We start from the raw sequence: 23,656 nt of genomic DNA, 5'->3' as shown, positions 1-23,656 counted from the left end.
GGGTATCCCCCAGTCCACATAGCCTTTCTTTACTGGCCCGTCTAGTTCTTCTTTTGTTCGCCGGCGTTGACCACATTTAGTCGTTTTGTGCCCGTGGCCGAGGATCATATCCTGCCGCCGTAGTCAAGAGTTCATAAGGTCCTGCCGCCACCGCCACCGCCTCCCTCCTCATCCAATACAATCTCTTCCGTTGGCAGTTCCTCCTTCATCTCATCCGCAGACTGCGGGCCATTGTTCACTAATTTTGTCACGTTTGCAGCTTTTGTTAGCAGTACTTTGCCGTCTTTCACTTACTTTTCTATACTTTCCTTCGCCTGCCATTGGCTTGATGACGATGAAGAAGCAGAGAAAGAACAGTTGACCTTCCCTCCCCCTACAGCTCCTGCCACAACCACCTTATCCTTCTCCTTCTCCTAGTGCCCCCGTCCGATCCTTTGATTTGGGTTTGTTTGTTTGATTGAATCTTTCTGGGCGATTTGGCCTGCTGCTGCACTTGCCCCGGACTGCTTTTCGGCTCTTAGCCAGTGGCTTTCCTTTTTCGGTCGGTTTGGGTCGGTTTTTTCTCTCTGTCCTTAGTCCTGCGGCGGAGGGCAGTCCATGAAAATCGACTCCTATTGACTGATTCGCTTCTGACCAACTCCACTCCATCAGATGTAATTTGCTTGCTCTAACTGAACTGGCTCCTACTCTGCCATCTCACCCGCCAGGACCGGCCCCCAAATGATATGCAAACATCCTGGCGAGTCGCATTTGCTCCTCCGACCACATGCCACCACCTGGCTGGCTGTTTCGCAAAAAAAGTTTATCTTTCCGAGGAGGTCAGCACGTGACTCGCCCGCCCCGTCAAGCACGCTGCATATTTTCGCAGAGGCCTCCTCGTCAGGTCTTCCTGGCTCTAGGCTCTAGGCTTCAGGTTTTTCTAATTTTTTGCCCCATTTTTTGCTGATGCCATGTGCTGGCATCAAAAAATACATACTTTCGAGCGCATGTTTTGAATATTCGCGGCATTCTCCGCTGGAGGACGGGCCATTCCGCTCCCGACTAAATCTACGCAGCTTATCTACACGACTCCCCCATCATCATACGCCATAAGTATTTTCGTACAATTTTCCGCTGTCGTCCTTCTTCCTTTTCTCCCCATCCTTTCCTTTCTTTTTTTTTGGCATTTTCCGCCGCTTCTCCCCAGCTTTTTGGCGCTGTCGCAGGTCCTTTACATCTTTTTAATGTTGAAAAGCTTTACTCACTTCCGTTGCCAGCGGAGCCAGGAAGCGGAAGTTTAACTTTTGTTAAAATTTTTAGTGATTCGTGAGGAGCAGACATTGCAGCCACATCCATTGGCACCGTGCAGTGGCTTTCTTTCTTATAGTATTTTGTATAATGTTCGCTGTGGTTAACTTTAGAGGCACTATTCCTAGCAAATGAACAAAAAATATGGTTCTTATAGCAATTCTTTCTCAAACTCTTAGAAGAAAAGGCATATAAATATCTATTTGAGAATTTTTTATAAGATTTTGAAGTCGATTGACGGAGAATCGATATAGAAATCGTTTAAGGTATTCCGCTCAAGAATCGGATGACTATTGGCCAAGATATGCCCATCGCTTTGGGCCATATTGACCATCCAGTGCATTTACCGAATTTTCAAAAGGAGTCCCTCAGAAAAATTGATGAAAAATCGATTTAAAAATTTGTTGTGGGGTGTTGATGCAGATCGATGTTGAATCAATACAGAAATCGTTTAAGGTATTCCGCTCAAGGATCGGTTAAATATTGGCCAAGATAGGGCCATCCCTAGAAAATGTCCATCAAATACCACTCTTTTAAAAGTTTTTGATGCGAAATGGATCATAAGCCGATAGAGTCGAGGATATATTGCCTGAGAAGATAAAATTAAAACTATCTAGTTTTATCCTGTAAATAGACACCCACGCCATTGATGATTTTAAGGACTTTTTACATCTCTATTCTGGTCTTCAGGGCAAATAATAACGTTAGCTTTACAACAATGTGGTTTCCAATGGAAACTTTCTATTAAATAAAGCTCTTTATCACGCTATGCTGGAAGCTCGGACTCTAAAATATCAATGGCTGAATTGCTGCTGGTAGATGTTTCCTGTCCTGTTTCCTTTCGGTTGACCCGCCCCTCTATGAATATCCTGGCGCTCCTTCCGGTCCACGTTCGGGGGGGTTATAAGCCAGGGACTTAAGTAGTTTTCAGCACAACGTTTCCAAATCGGCTCGTCTGGCTCTCCTGTAGCTGCCACTGATTTGGCCGCCACTGACCTGCTTATAACTTTGCAACGTGGCAACGTGGCAGCGTGGCAGCGAGGCAACGCCCGGGATCCGGATTCCCTATAGAATTTCCACACGGCAAAGTTCCTGGCAAAAGTTGCAAAAAGTCGGCAAACAGCCAAACTAACAAACCGGAGAAGGCAGAGGGCTCGTTATTATTATTATATCTGCCCTGTTCGATGCGTGTGCCTTCGTCGTGTTCGTCCTCCTGGCCCTCCTCGTCCTGGGGGAGCCGGAGTGGAGGAACCTTTTAACTCTTAAACAAAAGTAGCTGCAGATTTGGCGTGAACTCCTGATGATTGCGTGCAGCACGGTCATGGCTTTTAGCGTTGCGAACTGCAAGTTGCAAGTTGCCAGTTGCATGGAGTCACGCCCCCACACATGTACGCTATCGGAAATGCATTTTCAGTGGCCGTCAAGAAAGCAAGAGAAAGCCATTTCACTTTATTTTACGAGCATTTATTGCGCGCCGCCGACGTAACCGTTTTATTCCCCTTAGCCGTTTCAATTTTCGTGGGGTTAAGTGTAATCACAGCAGATGTGTGGGTGTGGGAGTGGAGCGTCTCTTCGGGGGATACTACATAAAAGTTTTCTCTATTCAGGAGTGTTTGTGGATGTTTCCATTACCTTGATCTGAATAGCACTATTCCTACTAATACCATTAAGTATGAAGTATCATCGTATAATATCGAATATATTTTTGTTTTCCCCCCTTTAGTAGCAGACTCTGGCTAGGGCTGGCTAAGACCTGACTGCTACCAATATCCCTGGTGCCCCAGGAAGCAACGAACCATGCCATCGCATCTTTGGCCCCCGGCGATGACATCACGATGTTGCTACGCAGTAAAAGCATTATGGCAAATTGTTTTAAGCTGTGCGAAAATGCCATCAAAATCAGTTGACTATGCAAAGCAGATTCGAGGGGGCCCCGAGCGGAAGTGGCGAGGGAAAAGGACATTTGTTGCCTTTGCCCGGCCACTGCATTTTATGGCATATGCTGCCTGTCAGCCATTGTTGTGGTCCTTCCAAAGACAGCCGCTTCTTCTGCTTGTGCTTTTCTGCTTTCTGTGGCTCGTCCTTTTCCTTTTTGCCTTCCTTTTGCTGTTGCCTGTTGGCTAGTGGCTGTAACTTAACCAAAGGAGAGTCTCGAAGGAGCCGCAGCCACAGCAGTGGTCATCTGGTGGCGGGGTCTGGGCGCCCACAAAAGCAACAGCTTAGTGCCCAGATCCCCCAGCAGCTGCTGTTTGCCGTTTCGCCCGCAAACATATGCGGGGGAGCTGCAGGAAACGGTCGGGATGTGCAACAAAACTAATTTTATTGTCATGGAGCTGGACATGAAAGGAAAAGGATTGTGAGGGACAGCTTCCAGGGCATAAGTGAGCAGCCCTCAGCATGACAAATTGCGCATTTTTGTGCTTTATGACTACGGGTTATTATCATTTGTCGGCCATTGAAATTTAATACAAAGGAGCGAGCTGCCTTCTCACCCCGAATATGGAGTATGTGTGAGGGGTTTAAAGGCTGATGAAATTTAATTTAGAAATGATGCCTCCTTCCTACCACAATAGCTGAGGAAATTATATTTTTTCGATGCGATTTCTATCTGATTTCCTCCGTCGGACGTGGCGGAGCTTCACTTTAAATTGCATGAATTCTGCGAGGGCCCCTTGGGAGGCCATGCCCGCACTCGTTCACGTGATCCGCTTTTTATTTTCGCATTGTTTGTGACCCTTTGAGCCACCACCCACTCCCAGCACTGAGCACCGAGCATCGCCCCCGCCACTCCCAGGCCGCCCCCGAGACCCTGGCACTGCGTGTGAAAGCTCGCGGCTGCTGACACTTTTTACTCGCTCCTCCCTCGGCGCTCCCTGGGCCTCCGACTGCGTTTACCTTCGCCGTATGCATAATTTAATGCAAATAATGCACTTGTTTCGTTTCGTTTCATTTCACTTCACATGTTGCCTTAAACGTTCTGCGGCCTCAGGTGGCAAGGTGGCAAGGAGGCGAGGCAGCGAGGCGGCGGTGGCATGACGGACTGACAACAAGAGACCGAAAGTGCACAACTCCATTCCGCATTAATGCGAGCGCTTCAACTGAATTTGCGGGAATCATTGTGTCAGCTGCTCGGTTATTTATGCAAAAGAAAATATTTTCAGGACGGAGCTGCAGGAACTGGGACGTAAATGAACAAAGTTCATTGCCAAACCTGATTCTGGTTAAGAAAACATCAAGTTGCCATAAACGATAAATTACACCCGAGATCTGCTTAAGAAGGGCTTGCTTTTCAGACTTTAACTCGTCAAGGGGATTCGGCAACTTTTCCTGTCGGGATGTTTAAACTTTCCCCAGAAGCATAGGTTCTGTCAGTTTGTTTGCGTAATTTTATGCATGCACTCGCACTTATTTAACATATTTCTCAACGGCCTTGCATTTCAGCCTCCCGGCTTCCAGCTCCCTGTTTTCTGGCTGGGTCGTGAAGGAAAGGCGACATCGTAAACTTAATTTCCGCTTTCCGAGGCTCTGGCCCGTTTTTAATTCCTTTCGGTCGCCTCGGCGCTTTCCGTTCTTGTCGGTAATGGCTTTGGTGTTGCTGATGCTGGTCCTGGTCCTGGTCCTGGTGCTGTTTTTGTTTTCATTTTGCTGTTTTTGTGCCATGGTCTTAACAACTTGTAGCGCTCGTCGCCTCGCACGCGGCAACGCGTCTCATTTCAATTTAATTTCCCTCTTGAAATGCGCTCACGTAGCGCCCTGGCGTCTGGCAGCTGGCAACTGGCATTTGCTGCCATTTGTGGCTACACTCGCCCCTGCCACTTGCTCGGCTTGCAACTTATAGTACAACTCGCAACACCGAGGAGAGCAATTTCCATCATCATCTGTCGCCGCTTTTTGTGTGGCAGCTCCTGCCAGCTAGCTGGGTGAGCTAATTGTTGCGATTCGGCTAGCAAATTCTCAGAAATTAGGTTGTAAACTTATGGAGTGGCGCCCCAACGTTCTGGCCCTCTTCAGACTCGAATGCCTTGTTTTGCTGTTTACTTCTGATCTGTGGCGGTGGCATTGAGCGGCTCGTCGAGTATTTTGTTGTGCATAATTTATGGGCTGCGTCCATTGTCTGGCTCTCAGTCTGTCTGTCGGTCGGGCGCACGCGGCGTATGCGCAATTTGCACAGTTTATCAGAGCATTCTTATAATTGACTTTGGCATTCGTTATCGCCATCCCCATCATCATCATCGTCATCATCGCTCGTACGCCAGGTGGGCCGGCAATTAAAACCGTTTGAGCGAGTGATTCACTGAAGCAGGCTGGAGTGGAGGCTGGTGGGAGGGCGACAAAGACGAGTTAATTAAACCGCAATATTTGCATATTTCTTTCATTACTCCTCCGGCAGAGCGAGGACGCGTCTGGCGGTGAATAGCCACCTGCCAGCCACCACAACCACCCAAATCCACCCACCCGAATAGCAAACATTCACGCTTGCTTAACTCGTGTGTGTGTGCGCGCAAAGTTTATTGCTCAATTTCCCAAAAACTTTTGCCAACCTGCTTTTGCCAGTTTGCCCTGCGCCAGGATCAGGATCAGGCCACGCCACGCCGCGCCGGGCCGGAAGGAATAGCTCTTACCACTCCAACCACTATAACCCACGCACTGCGAATTAACATGCAAATTTCAGATACTTTCGCAACTTGATTTCGCCTAGAAACGAGCCGAGAATGCGTTGCTCTTAGCCAGAACTCCTAGCCAACCGGCCCAGGGGGCTGTAAACTTGGCTGATAAGCCGCGACAATGTTTGAACAGTTGCTCCTCCCGGCCGAGTCGTTGTGTCAATGACTTTTACGTGTTTTCCAGATTTTTATTAAGTTGCTCATCGGGGGAATCCGAAAGGGCCCACTAGAAGGGGAAGAGCGCATTAAGATTCTATTAGGGGAGGCCCCAACTCCAGCGGAGGTTATTGTAACGACATTATGCAACCAATATTGCTATTTATTTGAGGGCCAGCTCCAGGAGGACCAGCAGCCAGGGCGATAGTAATTTATAACTTTAACCTTGGCCAGAAAATTGCTTTTGCTTTGCTGCTGCGGCTTTCGCCACCTTACGAGCCTCGCCAATTCCTGGCGCTGCAGTGTCCACTGTGATTTACAGCCATGCCTGCCTGCAACGACCTGGCAGCCTCCTCCACTCGCCCCATTGCCACTATTACCCTCCAGCCCGGCTTCCCCTCCCTCCACTTCCGGGGCAAACGTGCGCAAAAAGTTTCCGATTCTGACCGCCGACCGCAACAAGGACATTTATGTTTTGCTGCAGGCCAGTGTTATTCTTCCTGTTTGTGTTTTTTGGTTCTCGGTTGGGGCTTCTGCTCCTCGCAGCCCACAATTACACAAGAGCATAATGCGCAGCTCTTTTTCAGGAATTCTATTTGCCATTTACCTTGAGCGCACTAAGCCGGAGGCCTCTGGGCCGCAATTCGGTTGGGGTTCTGGGTTCGGATTCGGGGGACTTGGCCATGTTTGAGCTGAACACATTCCCGAAACAGGACCCTCCGTTGTCTGCGCCCGAGCCATCCTATATTTTAGAAGTATTAATTAAGTTGGGGAATGTCTGGGGGATACATTTTATTGCCTGGACCTGGGAGCTATCCGGACAAGTTAATTTGTCTTTGTTAGGAGCCCGGCCAATAAACATACTTAACGGATTTAATCAAGCGGGGAGAGTGGATTAGATAAATACCAAGAAAAGCATATTTTTGAGAGGCCACCTCCTGGCTCCTACCTTTCTAATCAGGTGCTGGGTCTGCCCACTTTCCCATATTTATTTATTAGCTTTTTATTTATGAGCCTCGGGTCACTAGCTCCGTGAACTGTTCCGGGCCGAAGTGGCTGCTGTTTGGTTAGTGCGTGCCAGGAGCTGTTGATGAGTAGAGTGGCTCAGCAGCCGGCCAAGCCCTCTTCGCCATAATCCACTCAGGTCCAGACTCCTCCCCCAGCCAGGACCCTGCCACAGACGGCTAAGCCATTTGATTAGCCATCGTCGAGCAATTCCAATTTCAATAGTCGGGGGTGCCGGCAGGGACAGGTTTTCTCCAATTTGCTGGGCGTCTACTGGACCGCAAAATGCTCTGCCAGTTGTCCATTTGCGGTATGGGAGCACCCCAGATTCCTGTCTTCCAAGTTCGGTTCTATTTCTGCAGATAGAGAGAAATTTATAGGAAAAACGAAAGCAACTGCTGCTGCACTCTGCCGCCTCTATTTAAGCCAAGTTTATTATTTTTATTTGCTCGGGTTTGTGTTCCGGGCAGAGCCTTTGCAGCTCCAGTTGCAGTTTAATTTGTACATCGATAAATTTTTCGGGCTGTCAGGACACTGCACACACCCGACTGAGTGGCCCAAATAACCATAAATCGCCTGCTTGCCGTGCGATTGTCGCTTGAAATATGACTCAACTTGGCCTGGAGCTGGAGCTGGTCGGGAGCTGGGTTGTAAAGTCCGTAATTTCTGTAAACTCCGGGATTTATCCCGGACCGCTAAATGCGCAGGCATTTCGCTAATTAGCCGGCCATTAAAAAATATGTAAGCTGGTCGGCTGATTGTTCTGCTGTTTCAGCTTCTGTAGCTGGCACTGCTGTTCCTACTTCCTACTGCTGCCCTTGTCCCATTCATAATTTGCGCAGTGGCCCGGACATTAATCAACTGGGCCGGGCTGGGCCGGAGAAGTCCTGTCAATAGCACGCCGCATCCTTCAATCCTGGCAGCAAGGCAGCCTGGCATCCCCTCCATTATGCGCTAAGCGAACAAAGAAAGTTTTGAATCAATTCAAGTTGTCCAAAGTTAAATCCGCGCACAGCCTCGCCAGCTTTGCACTCAATTAAGTGACTTGTGCCGGGGGAGTTGCTGCTGCAAGTGCAAGTGCAAGTGCGTGCTGCACCAGCCAAGGAAAACAATTTTGCCGTCGAGGAGTGGAGGAGGAGTGGAGGTTGAAAAAAGGTTGAGAAGCTGAAATATAAAGCAAGCAAATCCACTTCAATGGCGAGAGGCAACAACAGGAGCAGGACGAGGAGCAGGAGCAACTTGGTGCCAACAATTGAAGCAGCTGGCCCGTCAAAAGTTGCCACTTTCTTGGCACTGTCCCTGTTGCCAGGATACTCCTTGGCCAGGATACTCCCCACCCACCCCACCGTCCTCCTCCGCACACGTGAGCTGGCAAAGTTTTAGTGACATTTTCCCACTTTTCCCCCGACTTCCGCCTGATTGACTTGCATTGAGTTGACTTAGCACAGCTTCTTCCTTCTCTTCATGGCTTTTTCTTTATTGGCCGAGATCCCCGCCCGGCACCCCGCCCTGCCTCTTGGCAGTGGCTGCGTAAACTAATTTTCCGTGTCGTCACTCGATTGTTTTAAAAGCCAGCTTGACTTCATCGCCGCCGGAGACCGACTCCCACCAGCACATGTGCTCGTAAAACATTTAAGCCTTTCAATTGGCCGTGCCGAGATGCAGTTTGTCAGCCGAACTCTGGAGAGGATTCGACTGCCGGAGGGTCATTGCATCCGACTGCTGGCGTCTAATGCAGTTTTTGTGTTACGAGCTCCTAGCCTGTAAATGGCCGACATCAAATGGCTAGAAGTGACGTGCTCTTAATGGAGTTTGTTGGAGTCTGATAGACGTGAAATTTCCACCTTTCCCCCCGCAGGTTGGCAGTTTATTTAGTCTATTTACTTTATTTGTATTAAAGCCAAACAAATTCTACTAATGACTGAGCAAATTGATGGCAGACAACTGTCGGCAATTGGACTTTTATTGATTTAAACTGCGATGATAAAAATTTAATTGATTTCAAAGCAATTGCCTCGGTCGGGCAGTGGTCGATCGCCCAGATTAGCTCCCCGGCTTTAATACAAATAATTCCCAGTGGGGCTCCCCCAGTTCGGCCAAGGATATCGACTTCCTTTGAGCCAGACCGCACATTGCTGTGTGAATGGCTGAGGAGGTGTAGGTGTGGTGTGTGTGCCACAGACATTTCCGTATGTATTTTACCCGAGGCATTGGAGAGATGATGGATAATGGCATTCAATTTGCTGAATTGCTCGGCTCGAGTTCAATTCCTTAGTCCTGTCGGCGTGTGTGTGAGTGTGGGTTGGGGGTCCTTGCGGAGTGTCTGCCTTAAATAGTTACATCAATTAATTTACAACTCATTGTCAGTCCGTTGTCGTGTGCATTATTAATGATTTGTGTGCTGGCATGGCTCCTCTGGCTGGCTTCTGGCAGTTCCTTTGGCCTTTCCCTTCCATTTCCATTTCCCGCATCCTGCTGAGGGTCGGGGGGCCGCTGCGTTTATGGGTCAACTGCTGTGACCTCGTTCGAGGGGTTAAACCGCTACTGCCGCCGCCCCGGCCCCCGCTTGCATTTCGATTCCGAAAACAAGGGGGACGGCTCTTCAAACTATTTGCAGTGCTTTGCTAATTTTCATTGCCCCACTTGAGTGAATGGCATTTGCCCGCACTGGCATGAGCCCTTAAATATTCATGGGCCTCCGAGCCGAAGTCGAGTTAAATGACACCAGCCGCTCGCAGCGTAGCTTCTATCAATTATCAATTAACCTACATTTTAGCCTCTACGATTTTGGCACGGCCAATGACAGTCTGTCCTCCCGCCCGGCGGAGCGCGATGCCATCTGAGTCGGCGAGGATATGTGCCAGGGTGCCAGGATGCCGCGATGCCAGCAGGAGCAGATGCGAAATGAAACGAAGACGAAACGATTTTCGAGCGGAAGCTGACAGCTCAGGTGACTGGCCGGATAACTTTCTGATTAGCGAGAGAGAGCTCTGGCAGGGGCTCTGAGGGCAGCGGATTGGTAACAAGTTTGGCTTTAAGTCCTTCCGCTTGAATCCTCCATTTGAAACTTCTGCGGCTCCGCTTTAATCGCTGAAGTGGTTCGAGAGCTGGCGGTCTCTGAGCCACTGTTTTGACCACATCTGTATGCGGCCGGGGAGCCCTGGGCTCTGACGACCCTTGACAATAATCATTTTCATTACTGTAAAATGTCAACAGTGTCAGCAAGTCTCCTTGAACATCCTCCACCCACTCGAGTCGAGTCAGCGGCAACGCTGCTACAGGACATGTAGCTGAAATTTGATGATGCAGCAGTGAAGCAGAGCAGCAGGAGCAGAAAAACGGCTGCTCCAGCTGCTCCTGCTGAAAAAGGATCTGTCCCACACGCCGGGCGCACCCAAATCTAAAACAAACAACCGAACCGAGTTGAGTTCTGAGATGAGCTCTTTCAAGGCGAAACATTGACAGCATCCCGGCGACTCCCGGGGCGGCTGGGGCGTTCTACTGCAGCTACTTTCTGCCAGGCACGCCCCCGCATCCTCGGTGCGGTGCCATGTCCTTTGGCTATGGGACAAAAAAGACAAAAACGGAATGGATGAGGAAAGGAGCAAAGTAGCGATGTCTAGAAGACGTGCATTTGCTCAAGTGGAAATGAATTGAACTCGGGCGGTAGCAGTGGCATCAGAAGCAACGGCAACGGCAACGGCAGAATGCAATCTCATTCTCTTGTCAACTTAACCTCGCCCGACGTGGCAGTTGTTGTTGCCACTTCGAGGATGGCACCCGGACGGGAGGAAAGGATGCCATCGGGTGCTCGATGACGCTCTGGCGTGCCATTGTCGTCGGAGGAGCAGCCATCAGTACAGTGGGCACCTCGTAAAAGCCATACAGCGGCGAACAAATTATGCCACAGATTTGCGACAAACAAGTCCATTAGAAGCAGCCAAGTGGGAGATAGCACAGCCATGTAGTCACCGTCCATTTTTAGAACCCATCGGATGGTATTTAGACCTCGGTGGTATGATAGACCTCAGTGGAATTTTATCTGTCCGGAGTACAGTGACCACTGTCGGATGTGCTGCCTTTGTTGCTGCTCGATTTTTTCTTTAAACAATGGCCTGAGCATTTTTGATTGTCAAATGTTTGCGGAGATAACATTTACTTTGGCGGATTTGCAGCGGAGCGTAGGAGATGGCGTTCTGAGGCGAACGGAGCTGGCAGCGCCCAAAGCTATGAGCATTCCCAGTTTTCCCACTTTTCTGGGGGAAGGCGGGGGCGGCATCAATTTGTAATGATCCTATAAGTGCTTGTATTGTGCCTTTGTTTGGCGGAGGTCCTGCTCCTCCTCGCTTCCTTCCCGTGTGCGGTTTATAAACAAATGTCTCCGGAAAGTTTCCGCCAGTCAATTAAATGGCAATTAGGAGGAGGACTCCTACTCCGTTGTGCCAAGTTCGGGAATCCGGGAGTCTGCTCTGTTGCAAGCGGCAAGCGGCGGGCGGCATGCGGCATGTGGCAGGGGGTGTGTCAAATTCACACTACTTCGCATTTCAATTAAAATCCAATTTCCCCGACGGAAGTGCTTAATTATTGGATATTAGCCAAGAGCTTTGCTCCGTCAAGGACTCTTGACACCCGACTCTGCCGGCTGACAAACAATTTCCTGATACTTGATCGATAGCTGTTGCTGCTGGCTTTAATTGAATGCCGTAAAGAGAGAGTCCTTTCGCAGGATATTGGCTGCTAACTGTTGAAAGATTTTGGTAGCTTTCGACTGGCCATTAAGGAGGTGGACTGGAAGGTCCTGTCCAGTCAGGATGACATATTGTTGCCTACTTTCGTGCGAACGTGTTGGTAATACGGCTGTGCATTTCACGCTAATTGAAATCGCAATCGAATTACAGGGACGCGACTGCGGTGGAAGGCATAAAACCCAATGAAAATATAATCACATTTGTGCAGTTTTTATGCCAGCAATGTAAATATTTTCGCTGCGAGCACACACACGCCAAATAAAAAGGATGCATGCCCACATGAATGGTGAATGAGAATTACGAGTATGACTGGCCGTCAGCGACATGGCTGAGTAACCATAACGTCACATCCAGCTACAGCTACAGATACAGATACAAATACGACAGCTGTAGCCGATACAGATACAGATACTGTGGCAGGAGTGTCTGCGCCAGTCTGGCAGGGCCTGTGGTCCGTGCCGCAGAGTCCTTTTTGGCCGCACTCGATCCATTTCGAGTTCATTGAATTTGCCATGATTTTCTTCTCGTTTTTTGGTCATTGGATGGCGGATAGTGGACGCAGGACGCTGGACCATGGCTAGTGGATACTGGGCATTAATAAAAGCAAAGCGTAAAATTTATGCAATCCAAATGCTCCGCTAACAGGATGTGCATAAATGTATTTTTGATATAATTGCATTTTCTGCTCCAGTGGTTCGTCGCCCGTCCCCCATCCCCCAGCACCACTGCGATGACCCGCTGATTACGTAATTTAATAGGTCTGCCCTGGCAATGGGGGAATAATTGGTTTTTAGGTATTATTGACACCCGGACGCCCGGAGTCCCGGACACCCAGCTGTTGCATTATTAATGCGAGCTGAAGAGCCGCATTTCCGAGCGGAAGCTCCATATTCCAATGATAAATGATATGGCATAAGATATAGCAATAGCTTGTGCGTTCCTGTCACGTTCCGATCATTAATTATGTGAACTCTTGTCTCTATTTGCAGTTTGGACCGGACTGGAAGCTGGAGTTTGGCGGCCCATAAAAAGGTAAACAGAAACCCCTTCCTATTTATGACCCGGGCGTGTCGAATTCGACAAGCGTATCCTCCAGACAGGCATAATCCTTAGCCGGCTTCGGGCCTGATTAGTCCGAGAGGAGGTCCTGCCCCTACCACTACCATCCTCCTACCCACGTAAGCCACCGAGAAAGTAAAACTTTTAACGAAAACTGACAACCGCAATGACCAAAGTGTCATAAATCCATAAATCCATAACCGAGCGTCAACAACATCAACAAACAGTTTGGATGTACGACCTGCGACATGTGATGGCGCTTGGGAGTGCACCGAGAGAAATGGGTAGGAGATATTAGGGACTAGTAGTTGTTGAAGTTAAAGAGACTCATCAAGTCTCTGAGGAAGGCCGACTTTGCTTTAGTCTGTTGGATAGGTTTTAAAGACTATCAGAGACTAAAGAACATCCTTTTCTTCCACTGCCGCTCCAGGCCACTGGGGGAAGTGGCAGCTTGGCGGCCAATGAACTAAATAACCCCCAATCAGGGCAGGAGCGGGGACATCACTAGACAGGCGGTACACGACATCATCGCGGGCCAAAAAGCTCTCATGTCAACCGCAGTCCCCGGCTCGCTGGCTGTCCTGGCAATGGATGGATGTGATGGTAATGGCTCCCTGCCACTCGAATCTCGTCGCGCGTCTGCCCGATAAAATGAAGTATATCCCGGGCTGGCTGCTGTCTGTCGGCGGGTCATGTGTGTGGCAAAAACAAAACACTTTTCAGCGGCGTGTGTGGGGGCATGGAACAATATTGTTTGTGTCGGAGTTTATCGATAAGTTGTTGTCGCTGTTCCCTGGAAATCGCATCAGCAAAAAGGACGAAAAAAAGGAGGCACAGTGGCGCATAAATTAAATTCGGCGAGGACGTCGCCACGGCCGTCCGCGTTGTCGTCGTGTAGCCATAAAAAATCATAAAAATATATTAAATTTATACGTAGTGCTTACACATAAGATCGCTATGAATTCATAAATCCTTGCCAGGCCAGCCCTGCCCCGCCCCCGCCTTTGCCAACATTTAACATTCAACATCCGACATCCGCAACCTTACCCTCGTCCATGTCCGTGTCCGCATCCGCAGTCGTAGGGAAAGCCACGGGGTAAGCCGTGGCCACAACCACAGCATAACATCGGCATTGACAGTTAAATGAATGACTATGGGGGCACTGCCGATGGTCCTGGCTGTAGTCCTGGAACTGAAGAGAGTCCTCCTTGAGGTCTTTAGCTGCGGCCCTTGTTCCCGCTGTTCCTATACACTCGGAGAAAGGATGGAAGCCTCCAAAAGGCAGACCTCGTCCGTGTCAAAGTTTTTCTTGCTCTGGAGAGGTCCTGCGTGCTCCTCCGCCTTGTTTTGCTACGTTTTGTTTGCTCTGCGATATAATTTATGCAAATCTGTTAAAGTTTTGCCGTCATCGGGAAAGTTGCCGCTGTCAGTGGCTCGCTGCATAGTTTTATGCGGAGGAGCCAGAGCCAGAGCTGGAGCCGAAGCAGGAGCTCCGGCTTGCTCTGGCAAGTGTTTGGGGACCGGAGTGTATATTCAATTTGCGCTCGACTCGTACGAGACTCGGGGAATTGAATTGAACACATCAAATCTGGTATTCCGATTTTGTGGCATCTTCATGTTTTTCCTCTGGTCACAAGCAGCAAATTGAAAAACTAACCACAGCCGGCTGAAGCTCCAAAGTTTCCAAGTCTGGCATTTGCATAAGGAATCGCATCAAGTGGTTTTCGGTCGGAATGTTTAATCAGAAAGTTATGCAGACCTCATTTCAAGGGGTATTGCGAGAGTCCGAACGCAGGCCCAGCCCCGGACTAGTCTTGTTTGCCGCTGCCGTCATTAATATAATAAATAAAATTGGATTCCCTGATCCGCGACCCATGCATACACAAGTGCGTACAATAGTTCTGCCGCTCTATCCTTGTTGCTGTTTTGACATCGCTGACATCGGCAGGAGCTGGTTTACTATCCGGGACGAGGGTCTTGGGGCGCCGAGTCGGTAATGTTTTTATGCGACTGGCAGTTTGCTGAATAGCTTCATATTTATGCAAAGTTATGCGGCTTAACAGATAAGTCGGCCAACTTTTCTCGTAACGAAGCCGTGGGCCCTAGATAAGGTGCGGTCCAGGACATCGGTCCAGGACCAGGACATCCGGGAAGCAATCGAAGAACGTCCAACTTGATTTGCATGGCCGTCGTGTCCATGATCCATGGCACTTCCCAACTATGTATCCCCCACTGGATGGATGGGCTCTGCCCAGTTATTTATGTGCGGCCTGGGGTGCCGCCTGTCGGCACTGCACTTTTAATTTCACATGACAAACTGCTCCTCCAAGTTCCGTTCAGCCCCGATGTGGGACAAACTTGGAGAGTCTCGTTTTCGGGAAACTTGCTCCACACTGCGTATACGCAACAAAGGAGTTGCCGCAGGACTCTCAGAGAGCTCTTTCCCCAGCATCTGCCACTCTAGCTAATTCCAAATTATATTAAAAACTTTCGGCTGTATGTTCTGTTCTGTTCTGTTCGGGCTGCTCTTTGCTTTGCATTTTCATTATCTTTCGGCCGGCACAAAGGCTGAATATGAAAAGTGGCTAACAAACTGGCAGAAGAGTCCGCGACCCAGCCGGGATCTAACGCTGTTTGCATTGTCCTGCGCGCTTGTTGCTCTCGGAGGGACCATGGAGTGGGGGGTGGGCTGAATTACCCTTTCGCCGGAGCCCATTAGGGGGCAAAGGCGCTCTGTAATTCGACACTGGGCCGCAGTAATCTTCGGCATTAGTGGCAGTGCACTTCATTTGTCCGGAGGCGAGTTACTGGAGCTGCCACGTGACGCTTCGCCGCTCATTCCGTCCTCGTTTAAGGCCTGCCAGCCACAGGCTCACAAACAAGGTTAAGGAAAGGCCGCACTGAGAGAAGGCAAAGCAGCTTCGATTAAGAAAGTAAGTAAAACTTAAGCCGGAAAGCATTAAATTTCTCCCAGTGCACGTAAACATCTACTGGCAAGGACTACGTGCCTTGCTCTCACATTGATTTTCCACCATTGTGCCGCCTCCTTCTGATTTCCTTCTACCCTCTTCAACCCTAAACTCGTCCTGTTCGTCGTCCTCGTGCTCGGGCTCACCTCATCCCCGGCAGCACTTGACTGACCTCTTAAATTCGTTTAATGTTTAGTTAGGTCGAGCTTAGGCCCGTGTCCTCCTCGGCTGACAGGACTCGCTGGCGGCTCGCTGACCTGGCGGCTCCCAAATTAATGGCCCACCTGAAGTGCTCTAAATTTTTCATTTTCATTTCCGTTTTCAGTTTTTATTTTCGGAGGGCGCACATTTTCCTTAATGAGTTTCGGCCCTGCAGTTTTGTATTAAGTGTTCTCGAAATGTAATTATGCGATTTCGGGCGGGTGCTCTCTCCCGACCCCATCCGACCTGGCCTCTTGTATGAAAGCAGTCATCTTTATAGACATTTATTTAATAAACTCGCATCCGCGGTACATAGCCCTCTCCGGTGCCGGTGCTGGTGCCATGAAAAATGCAATTAAATACTTTCGGCTATTAAAATAAAAACTTTCCCCGCCCCAGAAAAAAATTCGGCAAAGGATGCCAAAGGGTTCGGGCATTCTGCTCCGCTGCTGCAGTGGCGGTCGCCCTGGTGTGACCTAATAAAAAAATTATGCCAAACGAAAGTGAGCGCCCAATGGCAGTGGATCGGGTGGATGGGATTGGAGGCTGGGGGCTGGGATGGCGGGTTGACCCTGCAAACGTGAAGTTTTTTGCAGATTTTTATGGCCGGCAGCGAGGACAGGAAGTGGTGGGGCAGCCATTGGCCGATATGCACACTCAGCACTTATGAGATATTAAGTTGAAAACTTTGCCCGATCTCGCACCAGCTAGGCACCATGTCTTTGCCTCTGTCCCTGCCTTCTGCCTCCTGCCCTTGCTGCCGGCCGACTTAAGTTAAATTGAGCAAAATAATGCGGTCAATTTATAACGAGCGGGCAGGCTGCCGCACCACCGGCCAATTGTGGGTGTTGCAGCGAGGAAGGCGAGAAAGAGCGGCACTGGCAGAAAATAGTGGCATCATTAGCTAATAAGTTATTCTACACATGGATATACATATATGATACCCGGTACTCCCTCATAACCAATCACCCCTTAACTCACTATTTTCCAGTTCCAAAGGCAGTAAAGAGATCATACTATATATGATAGTCGGTACTCCTAGCACAATCTGGCTGTTAAGAAATAATTTTCACAAGATCATAAGGAACAAAATGTGGACCCTTTTCTCTCTCTGTATGTAGGATGTGCTGGTGCCATTATAGCATGCTCAGGACCAGTGTCAGGCAGCTTAAACAAAAGGAAGTGCCCTGGCTGCTACTTTGTCAGTTTAACTTGTTGTTGGTCTTCAAGGCGCAGGAGCAGGACCAGAAGTAGGAAAAGGGCCTGAGAAGGACTCGGACGGAAGAGAAGGCGGCCAGGACATCAGTGTTCCGACTGGCTGCGGATGCACGGACTTTGTCCGTCTGCTGCTGGTGTCATTGGGCTGTCGCTTTGGTGGCACGCAAGTTTGCAAAATGATGGCATCGAGCTGCCATCCAGCCAGCCAGTCCGCCCTCCAATTTATAAGGTTAAAGCGAAATTATGGCCGCCCATTCCGTCCGAACGGACGGACGGAAGGACGGACGGAGAGAACGTGACTGCAGAGGACGACCTGCTATTGAAAGTGCAAGTGACTTTCTACTTGCTATTGGCAAATGACCCAATTTATGAACCAAATTCCGGTCAGCCGAGGACGAGGGCGGGGGAGTGGGCGCCGAGCACACACTCACTCGGATTAATTTCGTTTTCTGACATTTTGGTTTCACTTTTTAATGGGCGGTGCAAAGGACGATAAAGGCATCGAAATTGATGGCAAATTAGAGGGAAATTCGATTGGCAATCGGCAATTACGGCGGGGTGGCACGGAGCTCTGCCCGAAAGTGGAAGTGGGTCATCCGGGCTCTTTGAGTTTCCTGATTTGGGTTATCAGACAAAAAGGATTTCCGCAGCCAGTCGAAGCGCCAAAGACCTCAGAGCAAATCACTTGAATGCTTGAATGAAAACTTTCGAACACGTTGTGCAGCTCAAATTAATTACGCTTGAAATTGCAATTAATTGGTTTAAGAAGTTGCCAAGTTTATCTTAAAGTTTTTCCTGCTCGCTTAAGTGCTCCTCCAGATAAACAAAAACCAAACCCCAAAGTCCTGCAAGGTGTGCGAGGAGGGGGCTGGCGAGGAGATAACCAAAAAACTGGCAGGACCAAGAGCTGGGGATTCTTGGCGAAAGTAAAAACATCAACAAAAACCAGAGTCAGAGACAGGGGCAGTGCCAGTGGTAGAGAGGGTGCTGCAAGGAGATGGCCAAAACAATGGCGATGCAGGCAGCGCGGCAATAAAAATGGCGCACAAGTTCAGCTCTCAGTTTTCCGTTTTCAGTTTTCAGTTTTTGTTTTCTGTTTTCTGTTTTCAGTTTTCGAAGCACGTGAGTCGAGTCCGAGTCCGAGTCCGGGGGCCTGAAATGTTTATTTGGGTCTGCCTGCCGTATGCACACTGATCTCTCTCTGTGTGTCCTGGTGTGTGTAGGCCATTCTGCAGCACAGGGGAAAAACACCACCACCACCAACAACAACAACAAGAAAAACATGAGAAAACAACAGCAATAATAACAATAACACCAACAGCAGAATCAGCAGCACCACCAACAGCAGCTACGACAACGACTCTGTCACAGTAACCTAGATAGCTCCACAAAATTTCACCCAAAATGTGCCACTTTCGCTTTGACCCAGAGCCGTGGCAACGAAGGGCGGCCATCCATGCAGCCAGTCATCCACCCCGCCACTGCTCCACCCCTCCACTGTGCTGCCTCCGTTCCTTCCAGCCAGCCAGTCATCCAGTCAGCCAGCTGCAACTGCAGCGCCTCCCAGCGTTTGAGGGTCAATGTAGAGCACACTGAGAGAAATATGTGGGAGGACTTACTTGATAAGGATATTCCTTCAATGTCCTGCCAAGCACGCGTTTTCTTTAGTGTATGGGATGAGGATTTTAAAGGAATTCCATTCTGTTAGTCTTTAAAAAGAATACTTCTCTCAAAAGAGAATTAAATACTTGCCACCAGAGATCGCAGTCTTGAAAATATGCATATCATTTTTGAGAGTGGACCTTGAGCAGAAGCAGGTCCTGGGGTGGTGGGAGGTGGCCAGAGGACGACCGTAAGCCGTATAAGAAATCATGCCTGAAATATTGCGCTCGTATGTTGCGGTTAAAGTGCAGCAGCCTAGCCGGCAGGCCATGCAACCAAATTGCATCCATGCGTCACACCAACACAGGCGACAGTCCCCAAGGAGGGGTGTGTGTGTGCTGGTGTGTGTGTGAGTGAGAGATAGTGTGGGTAAATGTGTAAAACATGCAACGCTGTCTTGTCTGGAACTTGCTGCCTCTGCCCCTGACAAATGGTTTGATTTTAAGCTTAAGTCAACACACATGAACCCCACCACCAGAGATGCCAAGGGCTTTGGTTTTCATTTTAAATTAGCCTGGCATTAAAAACATAATATTTTAAAGCTATTAAATAAAAATTAACTGAATAATAAGGCAATGACTAAATGAGTATGTGCCACAAAGGGTCGGAACTGGCTGCACTGCCCAGGCGGTCAGGCCGCATTTTAAACATGCCACCTTGGGGAAATTTTCAAAATGACAGCAATTTATTTAGACGTCGACAGCGGAGTGTGTGTGGCACACACTCGCTCGCGAGTGGGTTTGTGGTCAGAAAGGATTGCAGCGGCCCAGTGGCCGACATGCCCGAAATGGCCCAATGGCAAATGTTTAACTTTGACCGAATTCGCATTGTTGACATTTGCCGCGCTAACAAATTTCTGTGTCAAAGGCGCGTGTTTACGCATAAATAGCTTCCCGGGCCTCCTTTGAACTCTCACTCCGGTCGGAATGTCCTGTCCGGGCGTTTGGCCAATTTTCGGGGCTCTAACGCCAATGTCGGTGCTAAAGGGATCCAAATCCGAAACCGAATTAATTATGCATAATGCGACCTAATCCAACAAAGACAAACCCTGCCGGATTCCCCCACATTCGAGGCTCCCGCTGACTTAACCTTTCCTGATGGCCTTATAAACGTGCTAAAAATAAACAATTTAAGCCACCACTGGGTTCGGTTCTGTTGCGTGTGCTGCAAGCGTTTTGTCCCTGGCTCGTGGCCCTTGACGTGTAAATATTTTATGCTGCTTCGGCGACCCTTAGGGTTCGGCTGACTGGCGGCTCTTGATTTGGGTTTGGCAATTAGCGCTGCCTTTTGGCCTTTTCGGCCAGCCTTCGCCGCTAAAATGTATTAATCTAATGGCTTGCTGCCTCTTGACGGGGTGGCCGTAACCTTTTATTGGTTTCGGCCCGGCGATTGGAAACAAGTCCGCCAAATGGCTTGTTGGGGCAGCCTTTGAGTTTCGCCTCCATTTAAATTACTTGTGCAATCCTTTGACCCCTAAACTTTCCTGATTGGCGAGATCTACGGCCGAGTAATTGGCAGTGAGCTCAGCATCCTTGGCACTGACCAGAGACCGAACCAAAGGCCAGGGATCAACTCTTGAGTGACTTGCCCTCAGTCACTTTCAATCGGCTGTCAATCGTCGCCGGCCAGTGGCCAAAATGTCATGTGTAGCACCGCAAAATTGCCAAAAAGGTCCTGTGGGGTCATGTCTATTTTCCTTTGGCCCCCACCCTGAAACCACACGGCGTATGAGTGTTGTGCCAACCAACGAAGGCTCAAAGAGTTGAGTTTCGGGGAATCCCAGTTCTCTTTGCACTTCGCCCACATCACTTTTGGTCACTCCCGGGTCCGTCTGTCCATTTGTCTCTCTGTCCGTACTGTCCGCACACAAATGAGTCAACAGTTTGTGGCCACCGTGGGAAATTGTCGGACGGTCGAAATTTGAATGCACTCAGCGAAAAAAGAGGACTCTGCAAACAGGCATTTAAACTTGAAATACCTGAACTTCTTGGGAAGTCTAGTATAATTCGGCATCCTTAAATTATAAACTAAATCCTTTAATAAAAACTGAAACATTTTCCGCGAGTGCCTCGCTTTTGGCCAGCTCCTGGGATCCTCGCCGATTGGCTCGAGTCGACTTGACGCCTGGAAGTATGCAACGCAACGCGTTTGGCCCGGCTCCAAGGCATAAAGGGGGCGGCGGCGGGCTAGTGGGGGCGGGGCTCTGCCCACTCCGACATGCAGTCGTGCTGAATTTATTGTGTTTGTTGTGCGAAATTAAATAAAAATTGAATTATGTTTATATCCGCCAGTTGCTGTTATTGTTGGCTCTATAATAACGCGCTTTGTTTGCCCTTCTCGAGTGTGTTCCCCGACTCCTCCGGCTGCCTGTCTGTCTGTCCGCCTGTCTGTCCGTCGCTCCGTCCGTCTGTCTATATAGCAATGTCTCCATGATCTCTGTCGTTACGTTTCAGCCGCACCCCACTCCCCCGGACGTCTGTTTTCCATTTTGCATAATAAATTGCATTTTCCATGCCAGTGACTCGCCCGCCGTCTCGCTTCCTCCGTGCCGCGTCCTCTCTGTTTGTTTGGCTGAGTGTCGTCGCCGCCCAGCTTCGGATGCCCCACTGAAGCTGCCTCCGCCCCGTGATTTTCCCCGGCTCCCATGCAGTTTTTCCTCATTTTCCCCGCTTGCATTGGAGTAGTATTTGCCGTGCTTCTCCCAGCCCTGCTCCTCTGCCCTGCCGCTGCCTTTTTTACAGCGCCTGTGAACGCGGTTTTGCATTAATCTCATTTCATTGCCCCGGCTTGTTCTACAACCTGCCAGGAGGGAGTCCTGCACAGGGAAATAAAATTAGTTTCTGTGTGCATTTTTTATTTGGTTTCAAAAAACTGCAAACACATTAAAAACGTAGTGCATCCTTTGAGATTCCGAATCAAAGGAGAAGTATCTCCAGGCGAGAATTGGTTTTTTAATAAATAAAATAATAATGGTTGCTGCGAGTCCTGCTTCTGATTTTATAGGATGTAGTACTACTCCTTAAACAGGGACACTCAGATACCTATATTTCATAAAAAACAGATAACAGGCAAGTCGTTTCCGATTTTATGAGCCATTTGATGTTATTTTTTCTTTATGTGACAGCCCCTGTCATACCTTGTTGCAAGGATGCGGGGTCCTCCGACCAGCATAGCCCCACCGATTCGTCCGGAGCACAGCTGCTTCCGCTTGTACGCGCTAAATCAATTTGCTGTTTAAGCTCTGCCAGCTGTCGGCGGTTTGGAGCACCTTTTTGGCTTTCGCATCCAGCGCCAGTCAAAGGGAAAATGGGAGCTGGCTCCTTCTATCTGCCTCTCCTGCCTCCCAGCTTGCCTGTTTTTACGTGCATGCTGCCGTTAAGTGATTTTCACGAGTTTAACGAAGTGGTTTCTGGCCCGCCTCCTTCGTCCTTTTAAACCAGCTGGCACAAAGGAAAAGAAGTCCACAATAACAACAATAACCAAACAAGGAGGCGAGGGCGGCGCTTCCTTTTTTTCCCCATTTTTCCCGGCTTGCGCCTTTGACTCATCCTGCACAACAACAAACAGAAAAAAGGACTCCCCCTCGGCTGTCCTTACACTCTCTTTTTGGGGTATTCTCAACTTGTTCGCAAAATGTAATTACGCATACGCTTATGCACGTCGATTCGAGACAGCACATATGCAGAAATAAAATCTAGAATACCCTTTGAGGGGTTAACTTTTCTCTTTCGAGGATGCATGGAAAGTTTCTCTTACATAATATCACGCATACGCCATGGATGACGGGCATTTGTCGGAACTTAAATTAAAGCTATTTTAGTTTCACTTTGAAAGGCTCACAAGTTTTAATAATTCTATGCCAACGGTAGCATGCTTGATGGAGGTACTTGCGATATTAAGTATACGCCGTGTTGGACGCCACTTGAAAGTCCTAAGGGCATCTCCAGTTCGTCCATCTCAACCCGGCGAAAAAAACAATAGATTTTTGAGTGTTGCCACTTTGTTCTACAATTTTATTGCACGAATTTCGCGAAAAAGCAAAAAACGCACCAACAGCAACATCAGCAACAATAGAAAGCCGCGCCAGCAACAGTGGCATCATAACAAATGGAGCTCGCTTCAAAGAGTTGCCCTTTTTGTCTGCTCACGTCACACCCCTCGCTGCCACGCCCCCTTCCGCCCCCCTTTTTTTTGCTAGGAGTGTGTGTGTGTGTGCGTTGTTTGATGCGCACATTTGAGCAATTTCAGCGGGCTGCTCCATGTTTGTTTATGCTGTGGCGGCTGGGTGGCTATGAGTGTGAGTGAGAGTGCGGCGCGTGTCAAAATTGGTTAAACGTGAGTGGCTTTCACTTTGCCACTGGCCCGTTGGCCCGTTGGCCGGGCCAAAAAGTTTCCCGGAGCTAGAGTGGATTTTGGGTGCGAAAACCTGGTCCAAAGGTCCTGGTCCTGGCCCGCCGTCCTTTTAGGCAAATTAGCTGCGTTTGCCATTGGCCCTCTGCCTTCGGGATATCCTGACTCCCTGGCTGACTGACTGGCCATAAATCATTCCTGGCAAGGGGCGCAGAGTGTTGATGGTTGTCGGAAGAGCTCAAGCAGCTCCTCCCCAGCTCCGCTCACGGGCTTAATCAAGCAAATGGCCAGCACAAATCGGGAGCTCGTTTATTTTAAGCTGCCTCATAAGCAAGTC

At 49.2% G+C, this 23,656-nt stretch overlaps 1 protein-coding gene across 7 annotated transcripts in view; it reads left to right on the top strand.

The window, feature by feature from the left end:
• Window positions 1-23,656, top strand: part of LOC6507619 (palmitoyltransferase app) — a 51,692-nt gene that overhangs the window by 9,031 nt on the left and 19,005 nt on the right. For all 7 annotated transcript variants that reach the window (XM_014909876.3, XM_014909875.3, XM_044714818.1 and 4 more), the window contains exon 3: window positions 12,850-12,892. The gene's annotated coding sequence lies outside the window, so the exon portion shown is untranslated. The remainder of the gene's footprint in view (window positions 1-12,849; window positions 12,893-23,656) is intronic.

The sequence above is a fragment of the Drosophila ananassae genome, chromosome 2R, assembly GCF_017639315.1.
Source record: "Drosophila ananassae strain 14024-0371.13 chromosome 2R, ASM1763931v2, whole genome shotgun sequence".
Taxonomy (NCBI): Eukaryota; Metazoa; Arthropoda; class Insecta; order Diptera; family Drosophilidae; genus Drosophila; species Drosophila ananassae.
Note: the sequence above shows the minus strand (reverse complement) of the source record. Positions and strands in the feature narration are given on the sequence as shown.